This window comes from Vanacampus margaritifer, chromosome 15, assembly GCF_051991255.1.
Source record: "Vanacampus margaritifer isolate UIUO_Vmar chromosome 15, RoL_Vmar_1.0, whole genome shotgun sequence".
Classification (NCBI taxonomy): Eukaryota; Metazoa; Chordata; class Actinopteri; order Syngnathiformes; family Syngnathidae; genus Vanacampus; species Vanacampus margaritifer.
In genome coordinates this window covers 21,680,506-21,694,571 of record NC_135446.1, presented here as the reverse complement: position 1 = coordinate 21,694,571, position 14,066 = coordinate 21,680,506, and the positions used below count along the sequence as shown (strand labels likewise).

Below are 14,066 nucleotides of genomic sequence, written 5' to 3'. Positions count from 1 at the left end.
TCACATTTTTGCGTATCGATTTTGTTTCCTTCCTTGTAAAACCATTGTTGCTTGATTATTATTGTATCAAATAATCAGCATGTTGTTCATACATAAATGAACATCTTCGCTATTAGTAATATAACTAAAGGTATTTTGAGCAAATGTTTTATTATAGCAGGGCGTATCAAACTGGAAGTCCTTCATATGAATCGATACCCAAGAAGTCGCTCTCAGGAAGGGTGATGACTCCTGATTATTCAAATTACAAACATATTGCTAAACTCATTGTTTACAGCGTGTTTATATCCTGTAGAACTTTGATAATCCCTAATTATATGGAAAAGCATGTCATTTCTCCCAGCCAATCAAGCAAGGTAAGGTACTATTCTACTGCTACTGCTAATGCTACTTCTGCAATAATAATAAGAATGTAGTGTAGTGTCCTCTCAATCAGACACGCCGCCTTTCTTCTTTCCATTATACTTGGCTTGCCGAGTTCTCGCCGATGCCCTCATCATTCGTGTTAATCAGCGCTACGTGGCGCAACTCCACATTCATTATTCTTTGATGAAGCCATCCATTAGGAGCGACCGCTGATTGTCACCAAACAACAGCATTGTGTGTTTGCCGGCGCGTCAACTTGTACATCACGTTCTCGACATGCATTCGTTTTTCCCCGCATGTGCGTGTGCATTGAATACATTATGAATCCAGAGTGGATGTAATTTGCAGTGGGCTAATAGAGGGTGGTCATGCGGGCGGACCTAGTCATGCATTACAAATCACAGCAGCTGGCCCACGCGTTCCTCAAGGTGACTTTCAGACGTTTACGTTCTTTGGGGACGGACACTTCATTAGGTACATGCAAAGGGACGCCCAATGCAAAAGCAAGAAGTTATTATTGTGTTTGTATACAGAGCTGACAACCATTTGACACTTTTTGGGTACTGATTAATGCGGACGGCTACCAGTTTGATACACATTTATGAAATAGTAACATTTATTCAATTAATAATTAAAGATATTCATTCATGTGAAGACACTGATCATGATCAATCCAGGGGAAAAAAGCTAAAGTGTTGCCTTTTAAATATCAGTAGGCAAGATGGATGGATGGTGCAGTGGATACTTAGCTCACAAACTCCATAGATGAGATAAGATAAAATAAAATAGATTAGATAGATAGATAGATAGATAGATCTTGGTAATAACCTTGCTCTTTTATGCAGTGCATAAAGTCAAGTGTGTAAATGAGTCAATTGAAGCTGATGGATTTATTAAATATATTTCACAGCAGTCTGCGAGCCACTGTTTGCTGTGGGTGGCTTTACCTTAGCGCACGCCTGCTTTAATTTGATGATCTGGCTATAAATAAACCTTATCTCATGTCCGTCTTTGCACTGGACATATGTGCGATAAGTCGCTTTTTCAATTATCCGTCCGCAGGCAGTTAAGCTCCAGACGGGGCGAGGACCACCACACGGGGACCCTCGCCGGTTTTCTTTGCGATGCTTTTGAAGGAGTTTAAACAAAAATGTTGGTTATTGGACAAAGGCTGTTAAGCCTGGTTGCTATGGAGACCAGCAGCATCTGGCTCTGAGGTCGCAGTGGGAGACCCTTACTTGACATTCATTATTGCTGTGCGGACGGCTGAGGGCCAGATCGCGTTGCTGCGAAATGAGCTGAGGCCCTCCCAAAAAAAGGAAAACTATCTTCAATTAGCCAGTGAAAACGTGCTCGTTGGAAGAAGGAGCCTTGCCCGCCGACCTTGTCTCCTTGATGGTAAACAAGCTGGACGGTGTGCAGCTGGCGGCGCGGCGTGCTATAATCCCTCTCGCGGCGAGAACAACGTCGCAGCCGAGTGGTGCTGATCAATACTGGAAATTGTGAGCGCTAACTAAGCTGACAGCCCAATGAGAGGTCTGATTTTAAATGAAGCCAGGGACCGGCTAATGATGAAGCAGACAGAAAATGGAGAGGAAAAAACGGACTGGGAATCAGTGGCGCGGGTCGGGGGCGGGCGATGCCGCTCCTGATGCGGCAGGTGGCCATCTTGTACTTGAAATCTAAGGTAGGATACCCCTTAATTGCATATCAAGTAGGAAGTGGAATGCTTAATTGCTTTGTAAACTCATAGCACCTCGTTAAACTATGCAGCAACAAACTCAACCTGCTGCTAAGTCTGTACTTGCATATCATTTATATTTAATACAAAAAAGAGACTTTGTTCAAATTAATGCCACTCCCATTTGAAGTTTACTGTCAAATTAACAAAGCAAAGAGTGCTCATTCATTCATGTCATTCACAGAAACAAAATAACAATACTCACATGCATATATTCTTTAACCTCTGTGAAGAACGATTCATTTGACTTCAGTTTTCTGACCACGTGACCATTTTGTTTGTGTATTGATCATGTACGTATTATCGGCTACTGCCCCCAGGTGGACAAATGGCACACACCGGAAGGAACCACTAAGGCTTTTGCTAAAGTACAATACTGTTGTGTGCTCTTTTTCACAATAAAAAATGTTTTCTCTAAATTTGTTGTTGTTCTTTTAATGGCATGGAACAGCTTTCAATAGGAGAAGATTATTGATTATACTCGAGACACAATTGTATTTAATTTGATGTAGTGACCTATGATCGAGCCCTATGAAATCTGCCAAGCAACAAGAGGCTGTAAAAAAAAAAAGAAAAAGGACTTGCTTGTTCTTGTAGCTAGTTAAAAGTTATAGTTGAAGAGCTTTGACTGCAAGCGCACTTTATTACCCTCATCATCATCACCATCGCAAGGAGTTGAGGGTGTAAAGACCGTAGAAGGCGAGGTGGTGTTGTAAAGAGAAGAAGAGAAGAGCAAGCGCTGATTTATCATTTCCAGGCCCTGACCTGTCCTCCCTGACAGCGGCGGGCTGCCTTGACTCAGGCCTGCAAATTACCGCCCTACCTGATAGGCTCAGCGTGACCTCGGCATATAGATATACACCACCGTGCGGGCCATAAAAGCAGCACAAGCTTTTTATTTCCTCCCTGCCTGCGGCGTTTAACACCACCGCTGTTCACGTCCCTTTTAAATGGGACAGCCACGTCCTTATCGAGTCTGTCTATTCTTGAGAGTCCTGATGTGTGATGGGCCCATTTCACACATTGTGACGCGTCTCCTTTTCTCGCAACCGTGTGGCCTTCATCTTCGCTGTGTGCCAAATGAAATGCCCGCACAGGCGACATACAAGAATGATATGTACATGTGGCAACGTTTACTTTCCGTTCATTCAATGAGCGTCTCAAATCATTTTTCCCCATTAAAATGAATGGAAATGTTGTCAATCTGTTCTAGATGTCACTATCCTGTATCTTGCTTTAGGGCTATTAGTGTTAGCTCATTGATTGAGTTTGCTATTATGGGTTAGCATTAAGCTAGCAAAGGCATTCTTTAGTCAAAGTTGGTTATTTTAAATAAACAACAAGTTTTGTTGTTGTCTTTGTTTTATGTTTAGTTTGACAGTAAACCTTAACTCTTAGTGACATTAAACACTCAAAAGCCTCTTTTTTGAAGAATTGTTCACTTTCTGCCAAACCCTTAAGTCGGGTCACTCGTCTCTTGTCAGAGAATGTCGCTAAACCTGCCAACATTTCCCAGCTGTGTTCAACGCCAACCCGCAGCCAGTGTGTTTGTGTGCATGCGTTTCAGGGCGCTCGTGTGACACAGGCGGTCAAAGGCAGCCTTGGTGATTAACTCTGATGGCCGCCAGATGCCTGACACACACACACACACACACACACACACAAACAACACAAAGACAGTGAAAGCTAAAGTGCAAAGATGTTCCAAGTTCATATACGCGACTCATGTGTGTCTTTGCTTCCGAGCTATCGTAGCGCAAATCTGTATGCGTGCTTGCAGTGTTCTTGGAAGCTTCCTATCAGGCGGCCAATCAGATTGCAGCAAAGGAACCTGCTCAGACCAAAGGAGGCGCTGCCAAAAACAAAAATCAGCTATCAGGCTAAATGCTAACAGCAGGAATGCACCTCAATCATACTGAGTTTCCATTATTCCAAACTGGGAGCCATCTAAACGACTTTAAGTGCAAGACCTTGTCCAACTGCTCCATGAAATATAAGCAACCAAGACAAATATGCGCAAAGTCAACAAGCCATCACCAAATTGATATCACATCCCACAGGCAAGACGCTTACCCAAATGAGGCATTTGGAAAAATTATTAAGTGATTTCCTCTCTCTCTCTCTCTTTTTTTTTTTTTTTTTTTAGCCTGATGAAGCATTTCGCCTCGACATCTGCGCTCCAATCAGCCCTGATGTGACGCGATTTGACTTCCTGCGTCGTTAACGCTTGTTCAGCCATTAGGCGAAATTAGCGCTGGCGCAAGTTAGAAAACACATTAGCATCATTTTGCAGGAAAGTTACAAAGCTGCCCAATGATAATACAGCAACAAAAATGGCACAACTGTCCAAGTATGAAGACATTTCTGTCTCTTTTTTTAGTTTTAACACAACGGTGAGAGATGGATCAGTCTCCGTAGACCGCTGCTACGTGCAAAGAGGAAGGAAGGTATTGGCAAATTCATCAGCAGGCTGGAATTGGTACATAAAACAAAATGGAACTTTTGTAGGATATGTGAAGGAGGAGGAAAAGGATGAGACCACAGTGGGTTTGTAACATGCGCCACCAAGCCAAGGACACTGAATCAGTCAGCATTTAAGTGGCCGCAGAACAGCAACAGTCAGATTGACAGCGACCACACGGGAAGTCACTGAAATATATTTTCAATATTTGAATGAACGTAGGCCTTTTTTGCCCCTGTAGGAGCTAATGAACAGAAAAGCTGATACCACACATCTAATTTGCGATATCAGAATAAGTCAAGTAGAGACAGGCATTGCCAATACCAATATCGATATATAGTTGACGTAACAGGTTGACACATGCCAGATTTTGCGATGCTTTGGGGCTGTTTTGGTGGACAAGGGAATTCTCAACAGTGCAAAATAGCAGTTAATGTTAAGCATAAAACTTTCAGGCCTCTGCCTGAAAGCAAAGCTAAAAAAAAGGCAGAAAAAGCCTACTAGAACAACTGACATTTGATTGGGGTTAGTCAGATGCACATTAAATAGCGTCAGGTGTGCACTGATTCCTATTTGACACAAGCGTGAATGTGAGAGATCAATTCTGCACTCAGCCCACCCCAGCTGAGGGGGTGTGTACACTTGTGCAATCAATAAGTAGCACAGGTTATAGGTCATAAATTTAGAAATAATTCATTGTGGTCTCATATTTTGTATATCACAAAAACCTGGCATTTGAACAAGGGTGTGCAGACTTTTTATATCCGCCATAGACCACCAGTTAGATCGGCACGTATCAAAGATAATTGATGTCTACCAAACAAGGGCTGTAATGGCCTGACTAAACGGAACTCCTCCCGCAACTTCAACATAGTTCCTAGGCTCAGCGATGTCACCAAATCTACAATACATACATTTTCTCCTGGGAATTGTTTACAGTACTAATCATGCTGATAGTCAAGTATCGATATTTCAGTCTCGTCCAATCGGATTCGGTCATGCCATCCCTTTGCTGTTCACGTACTTGGATAGTGTCTGCTAATAATGATTTTCAGTGATACGATAAAGCATGAATAAGCTAGCTAGCGAGATGTGTTAGGCAGACACACCATCTTCCATTTTCTCCCTCTCTTTGTTCACCCCCTCCCCTGCTTCCTCTCGTCGGAACAAGGTGTTTATTTAATGTGGCGTAACCACGGTAACGTCGCCCGCCACACTGAGGTAACGTCGTTAATCATCAACTTTATCACATTGCGGCGAGAAGACAAAAATCAAGAAGGAAAAGTCCTCTCGCATCCCTTCCTATTTCTCTCTCTCTCTCTCTCTCTCTCTTTTTCGGTTGATATGACAACAGACAGTTGCGCCGTCGCCGTTGCTGATGACATCACCGCAGGCGCCAGGCTGGTACGATCCCAAAAGGGAAAAAAAAATCAAACTAACATGTCCTCCTGTGTGTCATATATTGTTGAGAAATACAAATAAGACAAGAAAGATGTCGACAGGAGAGGAAGGCCACGCCCACACTGTCCTCTCTCAAACTCATTTCCATACTGGGTGACTTTGGTATAACACTCACACACACAATCAATTTTATTGCAAGGAGAACATTTTGTATTCCACAAGTGTCCAAGAAGGACATTACTGGTATTTGCTGCCCCTGTGAATTGTTAAAACATCCCTTTAGATATACCCCTGTGCAAACACACACACACACACACACACGCGCGCACTGCAAAAGGTGTCCGGTTACAAGCCTGTTTTAAGCCTGTTTTAGCCATTATGACTCCAAAGTGTGAAAGTGAGTCTGGTCTTTTGGGAAGTGGACTGCTATGCACGTACACGCACACACGTATGTACAGTGTGCTCTGCTGGGAAACGGTCTGCGCACACATCAAGACTGGCCTAGATAGATGGGCTGGCATGGGACACACACACACACACACACACACACACACACACACACACACACACACACACACACACACACACACACACACACACACACACACACACACACACACACACACACACACACACACACACACACACACACACACACACAGAGAGAGACCAAGTGGTCTTTTTACACACTCAAGGACACTTTGGCGGCCTACATGTCGGGGTCATGCCTCGCCTGTAGTAGGAGATAAAACCAAAAGAGAAAAGAGGAAACACACTCAAGGAAATTAAGCAATTTGGCCGTCCTTTCCTTTAACCTTAGCATTCTCCCGCCTCCTCTCCATCCCAGCAGCCCCGGTCGCCACGGCAACGGGCAGATCGCGACAGGATGCCATAAAAGTGCTGTCGCAGCAGAGCGGACCAGCAAGCCAGAAGCCAACATGCACAAGTCGGCCGGTGGAAATTGCGCACAGCTCGTTAAACCGGACGGTGTTCAAAAGAGAGCGGCCGGGCGGAGGCGCCTAATGGCTTTTTGTCGCCATGGCGACCATTCCGCACGATAGCCAAAGCGGCCCTAATCGCGTTAATGATAAGTCAGAGCGCTCGCTCGCTGACATTTGCTCGGGCGGTTGCCGTGCAGTTTAGGGTCCAAATGTTCAACTTGAACAATTTCTTTAACTTTTATTTATTAAACATGTTGATGAGTTACATTATTAAATGTTAAATGCATCTTTTAATCTGTAAAAAAATGACCGTTTTGGAACTACTACTACTAGTGTGTGGAGACAACACACTTAAATCAGCTTTTCCCAATGAAATGAATGGAAATTAGTTCATTCCAATCTCATGCACCAAGCACACATGAACGGCAAAAAATACAATCATTTTGCCTCATTCTTTGCTTTACTTCATTGGACATTGTGCTTCTCCTGTGAGTCACCACCAGGGGGCAGTGTTAATCAGACAGAGACACGAGAAGAAGAGTTTCACAACCAACTTCATAAGCTGCAATAATACATCATTCGCAGATACACCTGTGAGTATTGTTATGTCTGTCTCCTGGTGTTGCACCGCATTTGTGTTTGTTTTGTTAGCATTAAGCTAAGGGAACTTTAGTAGGCTGTGTGGTTATTTGAATTACACCACATGATTCCGTGTTTTATGTTGAGTTGGACAACAAACTTCAACTGGCAGCAGCCTTATTAATTAGTTGTACATATTGATTAGACTTAATTTAAATACAAAGATAAGACTATTAATTAATAAAACACAACCATTAATTAACCAAATGCTTGTGCACTTAAAATACAATTGGTAGTCTTTAAAAAAAAAAAGAAGACAGAAGCAAAAACAACATTTAGTGGGAAATATCATACTTATATAGTATGAGACTTTTTTCCATCTAAGGTGCTTTTTTTTTTATATAGGCTAAAAGTTTGCCGCTTCCTTGACGTCATGTGAATACTAGCTACTGTATAAAATTTTGTTTTAACGCCGAGACACTGTTGCTAGTTTTGTTAGTCCATCTATGGCATTCGCATTGAGTGTTAGCATTAAGCTAAGAGGAATTACAAATGCAAAGTTTAAATAGGCATTGTTTTATGTTTAGTTTGACAGTAAACTTCACTTGCAAGCGGCAATTAACAGCCATTGCTTTCACTTGCAAGTCAAAGCAAACAAACAAAAATTTATTTGTAGTCCCTTTGCTTTGTTTATTTTTGCTTTATTTTTAGAAATACTTGCTGTACAAAACACTTCATTTTCATACACAAATTAACCGTATTTAAAGGCTGTGTTTATTTGTTTTTGTGTCAAAAATTCCCATTAAAACGGACTATTATTTAGTGTTTTGGCCGCTACAATTCCCTGATCCTAAATAGCTATTGCTACCTCACTTTTAGTCCACCAAAGCAGTGTGACGGATCCTTTTCACAGAAGGAGAAAAAAAGACAAACAGCCGTCTCACCAAACGATAAACCCGCAGTGAACCGCGGAAGATTAGAGATGGAAACGCAAAACACACCAACAAAAAAAAAAAAAGACAAGAAAAGAAGACGGGTGCAAAACAAAGCAAACGCTCCACGGAGAGGGGTCGTGCTAAAGACACTTTGTGAGATGAGAGAGGAAGGGTGCGGAAAGGCCACAGATGAGATGGAGGCAAAGAAGTGAGGGCGAAAAGCGCGGCTGGCCATGAATAATATAGACGGCGGCTGCCTTCCCTCATCCCTCAGCCCTCAGCCACACCAGGAACTTGGAGAAACAAACGCACGCAAACCAGTCGCACTCACGCTTGCTTAGTGCTGAAATGTGGCGGCAAAGAAGTGGGAGGGTGCTGTGTGTGTGTGTGGGGGGGGGGGGTCTTCGGCGAGCGCACTGCAGCAATTCTGGAGGATGACATACACTATGACATGTTAAGCATACTGAAATATTGAACACATTTCCATGAAAGAAGCTATGGGAATTCAATAAGATTATGTACAAACAAGACTTTCTATTTCATCTGAAAATTGTGCTAAATAATTGCAAAATATAACATTTACATGGCAAAATGTGGCGTTTTCCGAAAGAGAACGCTCAAAAAGACTGACATCACTTTATAGAGATCCGGACGTCATGTGACGTGACTATTTCTCTGACTACAACGACGAGGAGGGCGAAAACTAGCGTTTATCCGTCAACTTTCCACCCAAGAGCATTGACAGTCACTTTGATGAAAAGGACATGATAAACTGTGCATGCGCGAGGTGGACATGTTGGATTGCCGATGAAGTGTGAGGAGGGTTTGTTTGGGATTTTTCAACTCGCCGATGTTGCTACGTGGAATTACCTCCTATCTTGCTGGTGAGTGCTTAGAAATCTGATCAAAGAAATGCTTTACAAGTTTGTACAATCTGGATTTAGTTCCCTTTTTTTGTGTGCTCAAAACGCCATCAAAGTTAGCAATTTCACGAAAGTCCTGCAGTCTAATTTATGTACGTCAGCAACAGCGAATACTCATACTGGTATCGGTCGGGAAAAAAAGCTGTAAAAAAAAAAAAGCCTTCTCCAACTGCACGTCATGTGACTTGTGTTTCTGCAAACTAGTGCTAATGCTAGCTTAGCTAGTATGTCAACCTAACTTAAGTCAGCAGAGAGAGAGCATTTTGGAGAAGAAAAAAAAATCAAGTCAAAACATTAGGGATAAGAATCAGTCTGATGCAATTCAAATTAACACACTAAATGATTACCAAAAGTCAGCATCATTATCTTTGCAAAGGTGAGTTTTGTTGTTGTTGTTTTTACACAGCACAATATCATTAGACGTGTACTTCATAATCATTAAAGGCTTTTTTTGTTTGTATGTCCATGTGACTCATCTGTCTGCTTGAGGGTTCACTCCAGGTGACCAAGTTTGAGCTTGCACAGTCGGGGAAAAAAAATAAAAAAAATCAGTGTATGAGGTAGCAAGTCATTATTTCCTGTGACGGCTTCAGGCAGATCAATAGAGGAGGCCAGCATGTGTGTGTGTATGAGTGTGTGAAATACACATAAGCACAAGGCACGGCAAAGATTAGGACACACAAATCAAACGCGCGCACATACAAAGAGGCTGTAATAGCACAACATGACGAATGAAGACGGAGGCCCCGATAGCGGCAAAGAGCAGAGGACAGCCTTGGGATGGATTTCCGATACCACGCCGGCGGCTTAAGCGAGTCACAGTCACGGATAATCCTCCTCTTTTTTTCTCCCCTACTCCGCCTCCCCATCCATCCTTTAACATTTGGGCTCCCTCTGTCCTTTTGTTGCTGTGCCCTCCGCCGAAGCGTCACCTTGGCCCACGCGAGTGCTCGTCTAAGAGCAGCTGTTGTTGAGTCACATCCTTAAGTTGAAACTGTGACGACCCTCCGAGGTGCTACAAACGTCTTTAACGCTGATTGGCCTTTAATCACTCATGCCATCCGCCACAACAAGCCGCTTGGACCTCGAGCTCCAACAAAAATGCTCCTACATATAAACACACAATACAAAACCTTGGCCATTTCAATAGATGCTAGCCACTCAATTACAGTGATTATCCTATTTTTATGGATGCATCAAAATCCTCACCGGCCTTGAAATTGTGGTACCAGTCGCAGTTACACAGTGTACTTCACCTCCTATTTAGTCATGCAATGCCAACCGAACATTTTCATGAATTTATAAAACCCCCCGGACGTAAGAGAATGGTCTGTCCTCCCAAAAGAACAACTAGTGGCTAACGCTAGAAATGCTAACTCTGTACACTGACGCTGAATGCTAGCAACAGGCGTCACATTATACAATGTCAGCGTAATTAGTGATTGAATTTGAATTTCAGGACGACGTTGTGTTGTTGACGTCCGTGGCAATATTGTGGAGAAATCACAATTATCAATCTGGCCATTGGCAGGTTAGTGACACGTTGCCTTCAAAATAAAAGCAACCAAGGTGTGAATGTCCCCGTATTACTGCATTTTGAGTGATTTTATCTATTTTTTAAGTTGGCCTCGCTGCGTATTCCGTCAAGGATAGCATGAACAATTGTTGCTACTTTTAGCTTGACTGGTTTTGCTGACGGTCTTTACACATGAACAATTTCTGGAAATGAGGTACTTAAATAATTACATAAATTAGACATTAAGTATCGTGTTGTAATGTTAGCAGTGACGTGCAGTGAGCTCTAGGTTTGGGTAAGCAGGCGGTCGCGGGCGGTCGCGGGCGGTCAGAGTGTACAACGTATCCTAGACTGACCATAGTTTAATTTCCCCCCCAAAAAAGAGACACTCAGCCTGGCCTCGAGATACTTGATACTCAGATACAATATGCCATACATTCAAACTCTTTAAACATATGCCTCCTCTCTATGGGTAGAAAATAAAACAAATAAACATTACTCTCTTCTGAAGTCTTACATTTTTTTGCTTCGCAATCTTTGATTTGATTTGATTTTTTACTTCGAGCGGGGTTCACGTCGTACCCATCGTCTGTCAACATTTGCCACTCAGCTAAAGTTCTGGGCCACCGTCAGCCAGTGCGCAGTCTTGCCAGCCACAGTAAATGTTGCAGTGCACTCTCAACGAAAAACGGACCATTTCAAGGCCGCCCGGCCGCCCGGAAAGAATGTAATAAAGTGAATATGTCCCTGTAAAACAGCCCAATTCCTCACAAAATCAAGCTAGCAATAGCAACGCCGAACACCATGTCAAGTGAAACAGCCAGTTAATCGAAGCACATCCAAAAAAAGCCAATCTTTCCTTTGACACAATTCTTTGTGAAAAGTACAAATAATTATTTGTCCCTTACTTTGCTGAAGGTCTGGTAGCTAATGCGTTGTTCTCCCATCCTTCAAAAGCTGACGTTTTCCCTCAAAAGAAAGGCGTAAAAATAGTTGTATATTCTCCAGAGTGGCGTCGTTTTACCGCCTTGCTGTACACTAAGTGTGTTTTGAATTCACGAATGCAAACGTACGTTGGCATAGGAATAATACAGCGACGTCGTAGCGATCTGCATATTTGCGTCAAGGACTTTTCTACTGGGAAACTGACTACGCATGCGCGGACAGGGCTGGCAAAAAGCATCGTAGCAAATGTGCCTTGAGGAGGATCATTTTTGCAGCATTTTTGCCTGCAGGCCAGACGAAGTAATGAGTCCTTTTTAATTGAGGTATGAAATCAACAAATGTTGTCACTTTTAAACCTATAGGTAGTGTAGGCTTTCTGAAATGAAAGAAATAATTGAAATACATTTTTAAAAAGACAATTGGTTTCAACTTTCATTTCAGCCTGGGGTAGGCAGTGCCTACCTTGCCTATCCTGACCGCACGTCACTGAATGTTAGTATATCTTTTCTATAACTTCCAGATACCGGTAAATGCATGTGAAAAGTTTATTTGTTTATTTATTCGTGTATTTATTTATTTACTTATTTAGTATAGTACGAGATGATTTTGGTTCATTTTATATGGGGGGGGGGATTTCTTGTTTGCGGTATTTTACGAAACTAAAATACTGTATTGTCATTCTATGCAGAGGATAAAGAATATATGTATGTGAGTATTGTTGCATGCTCAGTCTACATGTGTAGTGCCACCATTTGTGTTAAAATATCCTTGCTTTGCAGGTTATATCTGCAACACAAATGCTATTCAACAGCCCGTCAATGGCTGTAACCCATTAAGTGTTAGCATTAAGCTAGCGGACTTGAAAGGAAACTTATAAAGTTGTTTCAAATACACAAGTCTATTGAATTCACATATGGTTCAGGTTGTACGTGGTTGACGTGCTAAACGAGTGAAACAAGAGCATACATCTTTGGAGTGAAGTGAAAAGAAGATCGAGACAGTGACATCGCTGCACTGGCGCCACAGAACTGTCAATAGAGCAATAATAATGAATGAACTGTCCGTGGTGCTGAAAACACCACGACAACAGACTCCAAATTTCTCAGCTGCTGGTCCTGAAAGGTGACAACAGTTGGAAGGGAGCCCGTGAATAGTCTGTCTATTGACTAGAATTGATAGGATGGCCCGGGGGGTGGGGGGGCGGCTGGTGTTAGGTCGCAGGGCCACATTTTGATCAAGTAGGACCTGGACAAGCTTTCTGCTACGAGGCCATGTTGGTGGGGTCAAACTTAAATGTGTGGTTGTAGAATGGAGTCTAATCTCTGTCAATCACTGCGATTCCCAAACAATTTCCTGTGAATTGTGTCCACCTGCGAGGATTACACGGGGATTATAGTATTTGTACATTCCGGTGGCACGCGTACGCAAATCTCAACATTTTGTCACTGGTGTTGCAAACGGAATGGGATTATTTACTGTTTGGAGGAATGGGCATTCATTTCAAAAAGCAACAAGTACCTTTGGGGGGGAGGAATCGTAATGTACTTCAAAAATAATTGGATGGGTCTACGGACTGGTTTCCCAGTCAAATAGGCCGGTCAATATTTGCCATCAAACAAAGTAAAATGCTATCACATAAATTGCCAATGTTGTCTGTACTGTATTTATTAACGTTATAGGCTGTCATGAATCTATACAATAATAGTTTCAATTAAACATGTCCAAATGAATTACAGCAAATCAGACCTACTTTCCTGCACAAAATATAAATTTGTCTAAAAATCTTGATGAACGCTTCTCCTTTGCCGAGATAATCCATTCACCTGACAGGTGCAGCATATCAAGATCATTAGACAACATGTAAAAAAGCTAATTTTAAGATTGATTTATAAAGCTGAATGAAATATATCTTTTGTGTAGATGATAATAATAACAAGATGCTGATTAGTCTAATGATTGCACCCGGGCAACCTTTGGTTGACCAAAATAGAAGGCCACTCTGAAATGTGTAAATTTTCTACTTGGGTCTATTTGACCGACTTTGAGTCCAGAAATGGGTCTTCTAGTGTAAAACAACTCATAAATATTGGTGAGATTGTTTACTTTGGGTCAAAAAATGGGGTCATTTTGTATAAAACAACCCAAAAAGTTGGGTCAATTTGACCCATAAAATGGATTGGTCCATTTTTGACCCAATTGTTTTTAGAGTGAAGTATTTGAGAGAAATAAGTTTTTTGCGCCCTAGAAAAGTTTTGTTT

The 14,066-nt window shown here is 42.2% G+C and overlaps 1 protein-coding gene across 11 annotated transcripts in view; it reads right to left on the bottom strand.

The window, feature by feature from the left end:
• The window catches only part of cacna1c (calcium channel, voltage-dependent, L type, alpha 1C subunit), a 116,837-nt gene that overhangs the window by 100,987 nt on the left and 1,784 nt on the right, over positions 1-14,066 (bottom strand). Inside the window, exon 1 of one of the 11 annotated variants that reach the window (XM_077544261.1) lies at positions 11,772-11,967. The exons of the other annotated variants lie outside the window; for them this stretch is intronic. The gene's annotated coding sequence lies outside the window, so the exon portion shown is untranslated. Of the gene's footprint in view, positions 1-11,771; positions 11,968-14,066 lie in introns of those variants that run through there. 11 annotated transcript variants of the gene reach the window in all.